This window comes from Eulemur rufifrons, chromosome 4 (genome assembly GCF_041146395.1).
Source record: "Eulemur rufifrons isolate Redbay chromosome 4, OSU_ERuf_1, whole genome shotgun sequence".
NCBI classification, from domain to species: Eukaryota; Metazoa; Chordata; class Mammalia; order Primates; family Lemuridae; genus Eulemur; species Eulemur rufifrons.
Genome location: NC_090986.1, coordinates 8,420,848 through 8,436,701, shown reverse-complemented (window position 1 = coordinate 8,436,701; position 15,854 = coordinate 8,420,848). Strand labels below are relative to the sequence as shown.

At 44.9% G+C, this 15,854-nt stretch overlaps 1 pseudogene; it reads right to left on the bottom strand.

The window, feature by feature from the left end:
• Positions 1-5,231: 5,231 nt before the first annotated feature.
• On the bottom strand, positions 5,232-6,753 carry LOC138382413 (tRNA (adenine(37)-N6)-methyltransferase pseudogene; annotated as a pseudogene).
• Between the last annotated feature and the right edge of the window lie 9,101 nt (positions 6,754-15,854).

Genomic DNA, 15,854 nt, shown 5'->3' with positions numbered 1-15,854 from the left:
GTCACATCAATGGGAAATGGAACAGGTCTAGAGATAGAACTTCAAGGGCAGCCAGATCAAGGGTGTGTCCTTGAGCAGAACAGAAACACTACCCCAGAAGGAGGAGCATGAGCCAAGGTGGGGCCCAGAAGCTGACCTTGAGGGATGGTGCCCAGGCAGTGACAATAAGTACTTGAGATGTGGGGCCTCCACTGGCCTTTGAATGAGCCCATCAATGGCCAGTGAGTGGGGCCATCCTCCTCACCCTGGGCAGCTCAGCCCTCCAGGCCCCTTCTCTGGGCTCTGCCACTGCAGAAATCCCTGCATGCCCTGGTGAAGTGGATGGTGTGGTAAAGCCCTGACCCCTTCAGCTACTCTCAGGAGGCTGCGTGGCTCTGGGAGGCACCAGAGTGTACTGTCATTGGAGAAGCTGGATCCTGAGAAGAAGACACAGCAGCATGGGCAGAAGCACAGCCTGGAGAACCAGGTGCAGGCCCCACACTGGGGCATCCTCAAGGGGGATGAGGGCTGGGTCACATCCAGGCAGTCAAGGGCTCAGCACTGTGGCCTATGAATCCAGCCAGGATTCAGGTGCAAAAAGAAAAATAAAGAGAGTGAGATCTTTGATCTACATTTCATGCCAGAAACAAAAATTAACTCAATAGAGATCATAGACCCAAACGTGAAACCTTTAGCTGTAAAATTTGTACTGATGGGAAACTGAGGTTTACCTTGGTCAGGATGGGAAGTAGCAGAAGTTTTCTATGATTCTGGCCTCAGCTGTTTGATGGGACTAAATCGTGTCTAGAAAATCATGTGTGTGAGAGACAGATCTATATAGACTGATGGGGGTGGGTATGGAGCATCTGCCTCTGACAGTCACATACCTCAAAGGAGATGACACAGTCTAGGGGGTGATGGGGATACAGCCAGCATCTGATTTTGAATATGACTGGTGAGAAGGAAAGTGAGAAGCAGGTGCCACAGGAAGATATAAGCAGTGAATGACCATGTGAGGTGGGTGTCCCTGAGGAGTCCCCTCTGAGCTAGGTCCTGCGGGTGCAAAGTGGGCAGGGAAGAACATTCCAGATAGAAGAGCCCAGAGTCCTGGCTGTGAAAGGGCAAGTGTGGAGGCAGATTTGCAGCTCCTTCTATAGAAAAATAACTCTGAGCCTGTCTGGGAGCCTGGGCTTCAGTTCCAGAGGCAGGGGCTCTGCACGCCATTTATTCTCTGGAAGATCTGGTGACTTACTTCTGCTTCCTATTGTTGTGAGGGCAGCTGCCAGGCCCAGGAGGCCCACCTTGATGAGCTCTTGGACCAAACGAGGCATTGAAGCCTCATTTGGAAACTTCAGGAAACACTGAAGTTTCTCTTAGAAAGGGCCAAGGATTTTATAAAGAACATGAAACCCAGGTAGGCCAAGCAGACCCCAGAAGACAGAAGGGATGACCTAGAATTCATATTAAATGTCACAGGCAGTCTGCTCATAAGCCCAGGGCTGTGCCCAGCAAGGTTAAGATAAAATTTTGCCTTTGACTTTGGAGAATGTGATGATTCTTTGCACCTGGACTCTCAGCCAACACAGAAATTTCCCCAGGAGAATTTTGAAAAGTTATGGAGGGAGGTGTCAAGATGTTCCATGAAAGGGCTGTATGTGCAAAGTGGCTCCAAAATATCAAAGGACACAAGAAACCAAAGAATGAGGCTAACAAATCCAGTTTGTTGGCAAAGGGTGTTATATTAGGGGAACTTATGGACAGAAGCTTTGTCTTGACAGACCATAAGACAGGTAGATCTTCACACCACAACCTCCTAGACCCAGGGCTTATATCGTGGAAGGAATGTGTAGGTGTCTAAGAGTATCACAGCCTTTGAGGTACACAGCCACAACAGGATTGTTTTGGAGGAAAGGTGAAACTTACAGTGAATGGGTGTTTCTGCGTAAAGAATAATACATCAACTAGACATTTTTTAGGTATTCCTAGTCTCAGGATTAGTCAGAAGTCACATGATGGTTTATCATTAAATACAAAGTCACTCTTGCCCCTCACAAGGCAATGCAGTTTAAAGATCAAGAGCATGGGCCTCCCTTTTAAAAATCTCAACATACATGTTCTTTGTTAAAGAAAAAAAAGAGCTAACATATACAAACAAATAGAAACATTTTCTTTGTTCCTGCAGTACTATTTTTATACACACACACACACACACACACACAGACACACACACACATACATACGTTGTTTAAATACATGTTGGATCATACTATGCAACTTGTTCTGTAACTGCAGATATATTTCAATTTTAAATGACCATGAAGAATTTATTAATATGGATAAGTCATAATGATTTAACTATCCTCAATTGATGACCTTTTTTTCTTTGTTTCCAATTTATAAATATTGCGAACAGTTCTCTGTAAACTTCCTTGTATCTTTGAGCCTTTGTACAACTAATTCTATAAGGACTAATCCCAGAAATGGAATTGCACTGCCAAATCACTGCAGTACTTAGATTCTTAGAACAAGGATTCGTGCTCAGAATGCTAATAAATGCTCGGCATACCAGCTTCCTAGACCAAGTGGTCATTTCATCCAGGCTAGGTTTTGAAAGTAAGAAAATGTTTACCATTCTGTTTTCCAGAGTTTTATTAACATGGTGAAATATTAAAAGGAAGATTGGATTAGTTTTAGCTAAAAAAATAAATAAATAAAAGAAAAAAATGTACGCAATTGAGGGAAGGGGTGAAAAACACAATAAAAACCAGAAAACATCCCAGAGTTATTTGTAATATCTGTTACTCTGTCCAATCTCAAAATGCTCTGCTGGCTTAGTCCTTGTGCATCAGAAACAGTGTTTTCCCTGCCCAGATAATTTTTGACTTCCTATTCTGAGAATACCTGTCAGTTTGTGGTTTCTTTCCTCTTTCTTTGTTTCCTTCCTTCCTTCCTTATTTATTTCCTTCCTTTTTTCCTTTCTTTATAACCCTAATTATGTGGATATAAATATGAAGAAATAGATATATTTTGTTCCAATTAATTGACAAACTTATTACAGAAAATTAGAAAAGAGAAAAAAAATCAGTGAGAAACTAAATTAACTAACAATCCTACCACTGAAAACTTATCTCCCTTAACCCCATAGTTCTGGGCCTTCATGTGTAAGATCGAATCAAATGTGGACATTTGTGTTTGGGTTTGGATGGCATTTCCATCCTCCCCCCAATTTTGCCAATGTCATAGCTGGGAGGACTAACCAATGAGATCATCTGGTTAGTCCACCTTTCATGTGTGAAGATAGGCAGGAGGCTAGAGATAAAATAGAAGGCCTTTGACCCTCCTTCTTGCACCTCAGCACCATCTCTGATCTTTACTTCTCACTTTTCACCTTGGAAATGTCTTTGACTTAAACCTAATCTTTCTCCTTTCTCTACTGCAAGCCATCATCTGTCTTCATAGTCTAGAGAACAAAAATCAGGATGGAACACAAAAACAACTAGGATTTATTGTGAGGATTTAATAATCTCAATAACTCTGAGAAGAAAACTATAATTCATCCATTTTACAGACAAAGAAACTGAAGCTTGGAGAGAGTAACTTATCCAAGTTCTGTAATATGGGAAGCAGTGAGATCCGGGATATGAACCTAGATGCTGTAATTCGGGAGTCTTGAACCAACTCTCACGGCTACTGGCCTTAGGACTAACCAGAGAAATAAAAGTTCTGGATCCAGCTCATTAAATTTCTGTGTTGAAGCATAACATCCACGTACACCAAGGGATAGAAATAATAAGTATATTGCTCAATGAATTACCTGAAGCAAACACAAACAGTAACTAGTACAAGAAACATTACTAACCCTCCAAAGACTCCCTCATGTTCTCACCCCAAGTCACTGTGCTCACTCCTCCAATGACAACAAATATTCTAACTTCTGAATTTGTTTTAAAAACCTATTTAAGGCCGGGCGCGGTGGCTCACGCCTGTAATCCTAGCACTCTGGGAGGCCGAGGCGGGTGGATCGCTCAAGGTCAGGAGTTCGAGACCAGCCTGAGCAAGACCCCGTCTCTACTAAAAATAGAAAGACATTATATGGACAACTAAAAATCTATATAGAAAAAATTAGCCGGGCATAGTGGCGCATGCCTGTAGTCCCAGCTACTCGGGAGGCTGAGGCAGTAGGATCGCTTAAGCCGAGGAGTCTGAGGTTGCTGTGAGCTAAACTAACGCCACGGCACTCACTCTAGCCTGGGCAACAAAGTGAGACTCTGTCTCAACAAAAAAAAAAAAAAAAAAAAAAACCTATTTAAGATAGGCCGGGCGTGGTGGCTCACGCCTGTAATCCTAGCACTCTGGGAGGCCGAGGCGGGTGGATCGCTCAAGGTCAGGAGTTCGAGACCAGCCTGAGCAAGAGCGAGACCCCGTCTCTACTAAAAATAGAAATAAATTATATGGACAACTAAAAATATATATATAGAAAAATTAGCCGGGCATAGTGGCGCATGCCTGTAGTCCCAGCTACTCGGGAGGCTGAGGGAGGAGGATCGCTTGAGCCCAGGAGTTTGAGGTTGCTGTGAGCTAGGCTGACGCCATGGCACTCACTCTAGCCTGGGCAACAAAGTGAGACTCTGTCTCAAAAAAAAAAAAAAAAAAAAAAACCTATTTAAATGAAATTGTACAGAACATACTCTTTTATGTCAGGGTAATTTATTATGTTTGAAAGTTTTATGTATATTTTTGAATGTAGCTATAGTTGATTTTTATTTCTATTTAGTGTTCATTATATATGTGTATATACACAATATCACATTTTGTTGTTTTTTTCTGTATAGTTATATCTACCTATTTATATATATATCAAATTTTATTTATACTTTCTTTCTTTTTTTATATACTTTCTATTATTGCTGTAAAAGTTTCCAGTTTTGCAGCTTGGAAAGGTAACAAATAATGCTGCTCTAAACATTCCTTTGCATGGTCAACAGATGCAGGCATTTCTATTTAGTATATACCTAAGAGTGAAATTGTTAGATCAAGGTGTGTATGTTCATTTTTGGAAGGTACTGCCACAGGGTTTTTGAAAGTGTTTTTTATTATATCTCTCAGTTAAACTTATTAAAATACATGTCTTTCAAATAAATATTTTGAACAGCCCAAATTAATCAAAGCAGTGAGATCACAAAGTGTTGCTTATCTGCGCACCATTAGCTTGTACAGAATATCCAAAAGCCACTAAAGGTCAACGAGGCTGTCTAAAGACGTGACAGAGGCTCCAAGGACTCCACAGGGTCAGTCATCTGAACAGGCTCAGAAGCCGGCTCGAACCTTAGAACCTCTGCAAAGCCATCACCAAACCAGCAAGTGACATGTGCTCTGTCTACAGTAAAGTGGAAAAGGCGGTCCTGGCAGAGCTTCCGGTGGTAGCAGACCGAGGATCGCCTGACAGCACAGCCTCAATGCCACGCTTTGCTTCCTCTTCTGATTGAAAAAAAAATTTTTTTTTTTTTTTTTTTTTTTTGAGACAGAGTGTCACTCTGTTGCCCGGGCTAGAATGAGTGCCGTGGCGTCAGCCTAGCTCACAGCAACCTCAAACTCTTGGGCTTAAGCGACCCTACTGCCTCAGCCTCCCGAGTAGCTGGGACTACAGGCATGTGCCACCACGCCCGGCTAATTTTTTTCTATATATATTTTTAGTTGTCCAGCTAATTTCTTTCTATTTTTAGTAGAGACGGGGTCTCGCTCTTGCTCAGGCTGGTCTCGAACTCCTGCCCTCGAGTGATCCACCCGCCTCGGCCTCCCAGAGTGCTAGGATCACAGGCGTGAGCCACCGCGCCCGGCCTGACTGAAAATATTTAAATGCCGCCTGACCAACATTTGTTTCACCTCCTGAACTGAGCTGTCCGAGGTCCACCTCAGCGTGAGGAGTAAACTGTCCTTCTAATGTGGCCACAGGGGCCTTTCTCACCCAGGCAGGAACCACACTGCAGGGGGCTCTGTCAGCTGCCCTGGCAGGACAGTGAGGCTCCGCGGGCTGCGTCTCTGCACTGCCTCCTTGTGGGACCGCTGCTCCTTCCACTCTCCTTAGCCTCTGATCTGTACCTTCCTCTGAAGAGCTCTTTTCCAGGCAATTTGGGCTAATCGGCTCCTCTGCCACACTTGGACTTAGATCACCTCTTGATTCCAAACCAAAATCCATTGCTATCTCCCTGTGCTTGGGCGAAGTTTGCTGGGTTTTTGCTGTGTCGCTGTGTTTCACGTAGTTGTCTTCTGAAGTTCTAGCTTGAGGACATTTAGGTTTCTCTTTGGTGCTATGGTGGGGTTGTGGCTCCTTGAATCCTGAGAGCTGTGGCTGATCACAACTATCAGTTCTGCCATCAGACCGGGACACAGTTTTCGGTTTATGTTGGTTGTTCTGCAAATTAACATCCTCTAAAGGCTCCATCAAATTTTGTGGTGAGTCCGAACCAGCTATGTAGGGCTTTATGTCTAGTACAGGTATGCCATGTATCATGTCAACTCCAGAAAGGTACGTACCTCCACCTGTTACCTTTTCCAGCTTGGCCAGGGTCAGTCCTACTGCATTGGGACGATGAGGGCTCCTTGTAGAAAAAACTCCAGTCTTTGCGCCATTCAGCCTAGAAGGCTGCACTTGTGCCTTACAGCTCAAACGACCATTTTTGTGAAAACCAAACAAAATCCTGTCTCCAGAGCCAGCTTCACGCAGCCACACGGGGTCGCTATGGGCCGAGGTCCCGGCTGCTCCAAGCCGTGCATGGCTCCTGGTCTCTGAAGGATCTACCCGACCCGTCAAGACCTGAAAGTGTTTTTAACAGTTTGCACACAAACAGCATATAACAGTTTCAGTTGCTCTCCATCACCATGAACACTTGATTATTATTATTTTTTAATTGTAGCCATCGCATAATAGTATCATATTGCTTTCGTTTGTATTTTCTTGACGATTAAGAAAGCGGAGCACATTTTCATACTTGTTGGCAATTTGGTTATTTTTTTGTGAAATGCCTCGTCAAATCTCTTGCCCACTTTTTTCTTATTAATTTATGGGAGTTAATTACATATCCTAGATGTGAAGGTTTTGTCACATACACCTATGACATACACATATACCCACCCTGTTCTTGCCTTTTTACTTTCTTGAAGGTGTCTTTTTTTTTTGAGACACAATCTCACTGTGTTGCCCAGACTACAGTGCCCTGGCATCAGCCTAGTTCACAGCAACCTCAAACTCCTGGGCTTGAGCGATCCTCCTGCCTCAGCCTCCTGGGTAGCTGGGACTACAGGCATGTGCCACCATCCTGTCCAGCTAATCTTTTCTATTTTTAGTTGTTCAGCTAATTTCTTTCTATTTTTAGTAGAGACGGGGTCTTGCTCTTGCTCAGGCTGGTCTCGAACTCCTAAGCTCAAGCAATCCTCCCGCCTGGGCCTCCTAGAGTGCTAGGATTACAAGTCTGAGCCACCGCGCCCGGTCTGAAGGTGTCTTTTGATGAAAAGAAGTTCCTAATTTTATTGAAGTCCAGTTTATCAATATTTCCTTTTATGGTTAGTGCACTCTGTGTTTTATCTAAGAAATCATTGCCTGTCCCAAGGTCATGACAATAATCTCCTGTTATCTACTAGAAATATATCTTATAAAATGTTTACATTTAGATTTAAAATTCACCTGGAATTGTCTTCCATTTATAGTCTGAGGGGGTAATCAAGATTCATTGCTCTCCCCCACGGATAACCAGTTGACCCTGGGCCATTTACTGAGATTTTCTCCCCCACTGGCCCACGGTGCCTCTTTTGCAATATACAAAATGTCTGAATGTGGGGGTTTGATTTGGACTCCCGAATCTTTCTATTTCTCCTGTGCCTATTCTTGCACTACTCAACCATATGACCTTGATTACTGAAGCTTTAATCTAAATCTTAATGTCTAAGAGTGTAGGAAATTTATTCTTCTTCCCAATTGTCTTGATTGTTCTTGGCTCCTATTTCTATGTAAACTTTGAAACTAGCTAATTAGTTTCTACAAGCTGTCTACGAGGATACTTTACTCAGGGTGTATGAAGCTGTAACTAAATTTGGAAGGAAGTGACATCTCAGTAATACATGGCAAACAAAACGAAACAAACAAAACACCAAGGAAACCAATCCAAACAAAAACTAAAAACCATAATAAAAAAGCAGTAAACTGGGAATAAATATTTGCAACTCATATCACAAAGGGGCTCACATCCCCAATATATAAAGAACTGCTAGAAATGGATAAGAAAAGGAACAGTTACAAAGTAGAAAATTTGACAAAACACAATAACCCACAGTTCCCAGAAAACGAACAATCAATAGCTTCAAATACATGAGACTTTGCTCAGGCTCCGTTGTAATATGACAAAATTGTCAGATTCAAAGCTTGACAACACACTCTGTATCTGTGGAGAAATACAAAAATTATTTCGTTTTCTGCAGGCCCACCAGGTCTAGCACCCTGTGGCACCACCGGAATCCCTTGGTGGTGCCCATGGGGCCCAGAGGATATGGGGCACAAAGAGCAGGCAGAGGCTGGAAGGGAAGGATTATGTGGGACTGTCCTCAACAGTAGAGTGTGGGTGCACTGTGCAAGCACGCTCGACCTTTGACAGGAGGCCTGGCCTCCCCTTGCTCCATGTCCACACCATGGGCATATGAGAATGTGCCCAGCCTGTGTTGACACATCTGGTGTGGATGGGGCCTGGCATCATGTCCTCACCGAGCACGCACTTATTCAACTCCTCATTGTACAATTGGTGAATTGAGACCAAAAAGAGGCAGGGAGTGACCCAAACCATGGGATGTGGGCAGAGTCCAGAGTATTAGGAAGAACTCTGGCTTCCTAGGTGTTGGCTTCACCCTTTCCCACAGGTTTGCTTTCAAATGAGAGCTCCTAAGTCCTTAGTGACCGCGGCCCACCCTCTCTCCACATGAGGCCATTTTCCTTTGCACACATCTACATGAGCACAGACATACATATATGCACAGTGACTTCTCAGGTGGAGACCTTGAAAGTAGGGTCCCAGAAGCAGCAGACACCAGGAAAATTACAAGAGGGGAAGAAAGAGGTTGGAGGCAGCGCTGCCATGGGGCAGGGGCATCCACTCTCCTAGCTACATGCCCGGTGGCTCGGAGCACTGGCAGGAGGACCCTACAGGCCTCAGGTTCTGCCTGAGCTGGTGCCACATCCAGCACAGCTTTGAGACGGCAAGACTGGAGTCCTGCCATCACCTCTGTGGGCACTGTGGAGCTAGGATGAGCCCAGTTGCCCTGGTGTAGACAGGGAAAGTGAGAGACAAAGCCTCAGTTTCCCCTATATAAATTGAAGTGTCAGAAGTGGGTGTGCTCAAGAACTCCACATAGTCCCAAGTGTCTGCTGGCCTTTGTTCTCCATTATGAGCCACTGTGCTCTGAAGGCTCTGGAAAGATGCTTTCCACTCTGAAAGATCCTTCAGAGCAGAGAGAGGATGGCGGGCTTGGGCAGTTGAGTACTTGGGAAAGAGAACGATGTTTCGGATCACTGGTCCCTGAGTCTGGGGCCCAGGGTCAAATCCAGGTCATGTAGGGTCCTTGAGGTTCTCATTTGGAAGTGGGGGGTAACAACCACCCTTGCCTCATGAGGGAACTGCACACCCCAGGAAGTAGAGGCAAAGAGGGGAAAAGGAGACTTCTGAGGTTCCTCATACTATTCTTGGAGCTGAAAGATGCTGTTCTTTTGCATCACCAGGACCCTGTAGAGCCATCATCTTGAGAAGCCACAACGCAGGTGCTTGTTTTGTTCTATGATACTCCTGCCCATGTCTGCAGTGCTAGTTTTGGCCACCAGAGGTGACAGCAACCTGTGTCCCTAGCACTCACTGGGCTTGGCTGGAGCAGCTGGAGCCAGGGGAGAGTCATGCTCAGGTCATTCTGGCTGTCCCCTTTCTCAGAGACAACTCACAGCTCCTGTTATTATCAATGATCTCCATATTATGAGGTGGCCAAAAGCAGGAAGGGGGCTCTGATATCGCCCATTTATTCACTCAGCAACCCTGCCCTGAGTACTCACCTTGTGGCAGGTGCCCTGGTGGGTACAGCATATGATGCTGAAAATGACCAAGTGGTCCCTGTCCCCCAGGAGCCCACAGTCTGAGGACGGCTGGACAAAAACACTAAATCAAGTACATGTGAAAGAGAAAAAGCAAATGCTGTAATGAAAATGAAGTAGGATGTTGGGAGGCAGGGCTGGGGAGTCACGGAATTGTGGGGCCCTACATGCCTCACTGAGGTACATTCAAGCTGTGAACAGAATGACAACAGAGAGCCAGCCCTGCACAAGTCTGGGAACAGTGTGTCAGGGAGAAGCCCTTGTGCAGAGACTCACAGGTGGAAGTGAGTTTGGCAGAGGAAGTTAGAAAGGGGCCTGTGTGGCTGGAGGGGGCTGGGGAGAGAAAGAAGCAGAGGGAGGGAGGATTCTGGGGCCTGGGAGATGACCTGATCCTCCCTGACAACTTTGCCCCAAAACTCAGTACCCTAAACTACAAATACTTCATATCTCAATTATTTGTGTATCTGCCTCAAGGTCTCTCAAGAGGCTGGGGCTGTGGTCTCAGCTGAAGCTGCACTGTGGGAGGATCAGCTTCCAAGCCCACCTATGTGGGTATTGGCAGGATTCAGTGTGGACTGAAAGCCTGGGTTCCTCCTTGTCTGTTGGCCTGGGCACTTCCTGGGTTCTCTGCCATGTGCTTCTCTACTTAGAACAGCTGGAGGAATACAATGCAGGCAGTGGGGGAAGGGAGAGGGAGGGAGACTGAGAGAGACAGAGACTGATGAAGGAAAAGAACATAGGACAGAGTAAATAGTATAAAAATAATAGCTTTTCTTATAGCAAAATCTTGGAAGTTGCAATAGACTGAATCCCCCCCACCAAATTCATATGTTGAAATTCTAACCCCCAGTGTAATGGTATTAGATGAGAGGTAATGAGGTCCTAAGGTTGGAGCCCTCATGAATAAGATTACTGGCTTTATTGTAGGAACCCCAGAGAGCTTTGTCCCCTTCTCTCTGCCAGATGAGGACACAACCTAAAGTCTGCATCTGCAATTGAAAAGAGAGTCCTCACCAGAACCCGACCAGGCTGGCACCCTGATCTCAAACTTCCAGCCTCCAGAACTATGAGGAACAAAACTCTATTATTTATAAGCTACCCAGTTTATTGTTGTTGACTATGGCAGCCTTCACTAAGACAGAAATGAGAGCCCATGGCTTCAGCTGTATTCTGTTGGTCAGAAGTGAGCCACTACCCACTCAGTGCTGTGAGCCTTCGTGGAGGCTGCACACCACACAGGCTGAGAGGAGACTCATGGATCTGCCTCTACATAGAATGGGAAGGCATTGAAAGCTTTGATGTCAGGGGATGTGCTGAATTTCATTTAATTTCAACCTTTTATTGATGCAGTATGAAAAATGAGGCCCAGAGTGGAAGTAAATTTTTCAAGATTGCATTGTTGGACCCCAGGCCTGCTTGAGATATATGCCATGCTACCTCCCATCCCTTTTTGTAATTTCTCTACTTCTCAAGTCTGTGCATTCCCTACATGTGACACCATACCATGAGTTTCATAAGTTTTATCTCCTACATACCTAATGAGTTCCTAGGAAGTAGATGCTAGCATGATCCCCACTGTGAATGTTGGGAGGCTGGGGAGGCCCTGAAACACATCATTATTTATCTAGGGTAACAGATGATAAAAGAAAGAAGGTTCTGACCCAGCTCTGTCTCCTTAAACCTGGGTTCCTGGCTGCATTTAGGTCTTCCCAGGGGGCTCAGGGGGGCTGTGTTTGCATAATTATATAGAGGCAATGAGTTAGCATGGGGAGGAGGGTGAACAGTGAGCATCCCAGGGGGCCTTTGGGGAAGTCTTATGGAATGAAGGGGCCCAGGTGATGGAACTCCAAAGCAGTGACCTCACTTCCTTGGTGACAGACTCCAACAGAACATAGAACTCTGGCAACCAGACAATTCTACAACCAGCTCCATACCCATCTCATTTGGTAGGAGACACTCAAGAGAGCAAGATGTTTTCCTGTTCTATTGCCATTTTTTTAGTCTCTCACCTCAGGAAGGACAGAAGTGAGAGCCTTTTTTCACTACGCAGACTTTGGCTCAGCCCTCACCCCTGTTGCCTCTGGCAAGTTGGCAGAAACTGTTCAAAGGTAACACAGGACAGCCCAGGTCAGGCCCATCCAGGCCGGGCCTCACCTGTGATCCTATCTGGGCATCCCCACACCACTTCTCATCACCATGTGTTAAGGGAGGAAGAAATGAGAGAGCTTTTTCTGAAGAGCAGATTGTCAAGTGTGTGAAGCCTGGTGGGCCTGTCAGGTTCATACTCCAAGCCATGGCTGGGCAGGATGGGAAGGTGAGCGATAGGGACTAAGTTTGTCTACTCAGATATGAATCCCAAGACTTCAAGCTGTCATCTGCTTCCTCCCTGGCTGGAGGTCTATGCAGATCTCCTATGTGTCTGATCTGGGGAGCAGCATTTCTAATGGGGGTGTCCCCTGTGGAAACAGACAGGCAGGTCACTGATGCCCCTTGACCTGGCTGCTGGGTAGTCTCTTTGCACAGCTCCACACATATCAACGAGGAGCTGCCTGACAGGCCCAACTTCTTCTCCTTGGATGAAGGGCAGGTGAACCACACCACAAACCATGGCCAGTGCTGGCCTGGGGTGAGGGCAGACACAGAGAGGTCTCCACAGACAGGAACCCAAGAACACTAGGGTGGGTCTAGAACCCGGATCTAAATATGGGGATGCCCTGGGCTCTGTCCAAAGGCTTTCCCACCTGAGTGTCCCACAGTCCCCTCCCAAAAATATCTGGCCTCCACTAGTCCCCACTGGCAACTTGGTTAGGTGAAAAGTCCTGTTGACATACTTGTAGGAATATCACAGAAAACACTTTTGTGTTGTTTTCACTTTATGCAAGGCCATAAATATCTTTGCATGTCACTACTCTTTTATGTTTTAACTACCTGTCCCAAGTACCTCCGATGGCAGGCACCTCCACTGCCCTGCCAGACCTTCTCCAAGACTTAAAAAACAACACTCCTACTGTGGAAGTTTTTACATAAAAAGGGAGGGGTAAACAAAAAAGGGAGTTAAGTTCCTCTACATATTTTTTTTGCAATGTGTCATCTCACAGAACTTATCCCTGTAGCCCCAACAGGGCAGGAGCTCTGGCCTCACATGTCTTCATATTTCATAAGAGAGGCCATTTCCCACAGCAGTTCAGCCTTTCAATGCTGGTGGAGCCTGGCATGATAAAATTCTATTTCCTTGTCAGCCATTCTGCAGGGAACAAACTGTGTGTGTCCTAATAGGCTGCAACAGTGTGTTAGGGCTGCCATGACACTGCACCACAGGCCGAAGGGCTTTAACAACACAATTTTAATTTCTCACAATTCTAGAGTCTAGAAATCTGACATCAAGCTGTTGGCTAAGGTGGTTTCTCTGAGGCCTATCTTCTTAGCTTGTAGATGGCTGTTTTCTGTCTTGTGTTCGTTCACTGGGTTTTCTCCTGTGCTTCTTACTGTCTTTTCTTGTGTCCTTACTGCCTCTTCTTATAAAGACCCCAGGCATAATTGACTGGAGCCCAACCCAATGAACTCACTTAACCTTAATTATCTCTTTAAGGACCAACTGTCCAAATGCAGTCACATTCTGAGTCACTGGGGGTTAGAACATAAAAATGTAAATTTTGGAGAGGGGACACAATTCATCCCATAGCATAGACTAATCCCAGGAAAAGATTACTGGGTTAAAGGCTATGCAGATTTATAAATTTCATAGCTGTAGCCAGAATTCTTTCCAAAAGAGCTGTGGCAGGTACACTGACACCAGGAGTTTCTGAGTGTAGCTGCTTCTCTGCATCCAGACTCCCCTGGGTGTTAATATTATTTTAAATTTTTGCCAATTTTGTATCTGTGTGACAAATGAAATCACATTCATTTCATTCCAATTTCCCAAAAGATACTCGTGAGTCACCTCTCTGTTATTTAACACTTACGTGGGTTCCCTCTATCCTCAGTCATTTGCTCAGATCCTTGGCCTCGTGATGGGTTTTCTCCAACCCCGGAGTCCCCCAATATGTTCCCTTTGCCCAATCTGGAATTCCTGTAGTTGTTTCTTAAGACTTAATGTAAAAAAAGAAAAGAAAAAAGAAAAGCAATTGTGTTGCTATTGCGTCAAAAGGGCTCTCCTAGGGTGTCTTGCCCTATGCACTGTCTCTAACATTGAGAGGAAATGAGGCTTTCCCAGGCCCTTCCCCTCCATGTCAGAGCAGACTGAGCCTCACAGAGCTTAGAGGGAATTTCTAAGAACCCTCACTGTGAAAGCTTCTCAGTTTTGACCCGTGTGCTGTTGAGCAGCCATTTGGCATCCCAAAGCCTGTGTTTTCTTATCTCTATTATCTGGATATTATAGAAGACTCAGGGATAATGCTGTTCACACAGCCTTTTAATACAGGTGAATGCTGCTGCTCTACAGCTGACAAAATACCTTAAAGATGCCTTGAATGTATTATTTAATTATACTTTATTCCTGACATCAAATTTTACCTTGGAAGTTTAGAAACTTTTTCACCAGAAACACTCATGTTCTCCACATGCACAAGTCCCTGAAGGGTTCAGGCTTCTTTTTGTGTGTTTCACACCCCAATTCTCCAGTGGTTCATGGTGCTGTCACTGACCATCTGTCCCTCCTTGTCCTGCCTAGAATGAAAACGATTCTACCCTGAACCTAGAGGAGATGTGCATGGTGAAGACCTTCTAGCCAGGACAAGGGAGCAGCTAGTGGAGTCCCTGGTTCCAGCCTTCCAGAGTTGAACCACCTCCTTCACCATAATCCTAGGTTCCTACTGGGACTTCACCATCACCTCACATTTCCTGGACCAGATGTTCAGCAGGTGAGCATCTGCCCCCTCTAAGGGTCAGTGGTGACTGCCACCTACTAGGTGTCTTAGAGATGTCACTGTAGCTCTCTATGACTCAGTTTGCTCCTTTGAAAAGTGGAGTGGTAAGATGAACCTTATTGAGTTCCTGTAGAGAGAGACTATATAGCATAAGATGTGGCTAGCACGTCCCTAGTGCCTTGCTCTGTAGAAAGACTGCTGGGACTGCCATGATTATTCATTATTACTTTTTTTCTCCTTCCTCACTGAAGAAGCTCTCTGCCTCATGCCTAGATGGCTCATGTTTCTCTATCTTTAAAAAACCACATAAAAAGCAAAACCTATTTGTTATTTGTGAAGGAGGTTTGAGAATCCTTCCGTCTGGTCTTTGTCCTTGGGACAGAACAGTGCTACCTGGGTACTGGAAGTGGGGCCTCTGGTACACTCAGATATTTGAGGACGTTCTGGTTTGGGTTCATTCATTCAACACATATGAATTAAACACTTAAGTTGTACAGTCACATTTTCAGATGTGTGGCATAATTTAATGAACAAAGCAAATGACCATCCTTGGTTCTCAGTTCTATCTGGGAAGTCAGACTCTCATAGCAGACATCATAAGAAAATCTTGCCCACAGGATGTCACAAATGTAATGACTTTATGACCTCTTCTGGTATGAATACATCCTCCAAGATTCTGATGAAGATGACAGACCAGAGGACCAACTATAACATTTTAATAGATGCAGAAGGATTTGACAAAATTTGACATTCTTTCACGAGAAGAAACTCTCAAAAAATTAGTAATAGAATAAATGCATCTTAACCCAATAAAGACCATGTACGACAAATACACAACTAAAATCATACTAAGTGGGGAAACGTTGTAAGCATTTTTTTTTTCCTATGAA